General features: G+C 51.2%; 1 pseudogene; it reads right to left on the bottom strand.

Moving 5' to 3' along the window:
• Window positions 1-715: 715 nt before the first annotated feature.
• Window positions 716-1062, bottom strand: LOC110336048 (annotated as a pseudogene).
• Window positions 1063-1324: the final 262 nt, after the last annotated feature.

Here is a 1324-nt window from a genome sequence, read left to right as displayed (position 1 = left end):
TCATTCTGTAGACCAGGTTGGCTTCAAACTCAGAAATCTGCCTGCCTCTGCCTCCCGAGTGCTGGGATTAAAGGCGTGCGCCACCACGCCTGGCTTCTTTTCTTTTTTTCTACAGGATCAAATATGTAGGCCAGGCTGGTCTCAAACTCACTAAGGATGATCTTGAACTTCTGGCTTCTAGCCTACATTGAATACTAGGCTTCCAGATGTGTGTCATAGTGCCTGTTTATTTGGTACCCGGCATTAAACCCAGAGCTTCACAAGTCTTAGGCTAGCATTCTTTATTTTTTCTTTTTCTTTTTCTTTTTTTTTCTTTTTTGATTTTCGAGACAGGGTTTCTCTGTGTAGTCAACTCAGAAATCCGCCTGCCTCTGCCTCCCAGGTACTGGGATTAAAGGCGTGGGCCACCACGCCCGGCTGCAAGCATTCTTTCAACTGTGCTATAGTCTCACCTGGTCAGTCCTCACTGCCCTTTATGACAGGTTCTTGCTGAGTAGCCCAGGCTGTCCTTCCATTTGTGGCTCACCTGACTGAACCTCCAGCTTGGCAGGGTTAGAGGTGTGGATCACTATGTCTGACCTAGAGCTTTTTTTCCCCCTCTTAAACCATTTATTTCTCCCAGCTGGAAGGTGGGCATCGCTACAGGTAGATAAACACGGAACACTGCGTGCAGCGAGGCTCGAAGAACAGCGGTGCAGGTAAGTGAGGCCAGGACTCAAGTGAAGGGGGAAGCGTTCCAGCCCACGTTGGCAGCGTTCATGTCATAATAGTTGATGTAGTCTCTGTCCGGGCTGATGTGCAGGCGATCGGACAGCAGGCCGCACAGCAGCTTGCTGTAGTTGCAGTTCTGGGCGCCACTGATCTTGCCAATGTTATGCAGGCTGCAGAGGGCGCAGGGGTCGTTCTGCTGCTAAAAGTCATGAGCTGGTCTGGGACCACGTGCACTGCGATGTACTGTGCGGGCTTGCTGGTGGCCTGCGCCAGCTTCTGGGTGAGCTCCAACAGAAACCCCCCTGGCACGGAGGCAAGGGGAACATTGGTGTTCACGATGAACATAGGCATGGTGGAGGAGAGACTGCGAGCGAGGCTAGAGCTTTCTAAAAATATATATTTATTCACTTTTGTGTACATTGGTGTTCTGCCTGCACGTACGTCTGTGCAAGGGTGTCAGATCGCCTGCAACAGGAGCTACAGACAGCTGTGATCTGCCATGTGGGTGCTGGGAATTGAACCCAGGTCCTCTAGATGAGCAGCCAGTGCTCTCAACTGCTGAGCCATCTCTCCAGCCCCTCGCCTAGAGCTTTTTGATGATTACAGATGATGG

This window comes from Mus pahari, chromosome 18, assembly GCF_900095145.1.
Source record: "Mus pahari chromosome 18, PAHARI_EIJ_v1.1, whole genome shotgun sequence".
NCBI classification, from domain to species: domain Eukaryota; kingdom Metazoa; phylum Chordata; class Mammalia; order Rodentia; family Muridae; genus Mus; species Mus pahari.
Note: the sequence above shows the minus strand (reverse complement) of the source record. Positions and strands in the feature narration are given on the sequence as shown.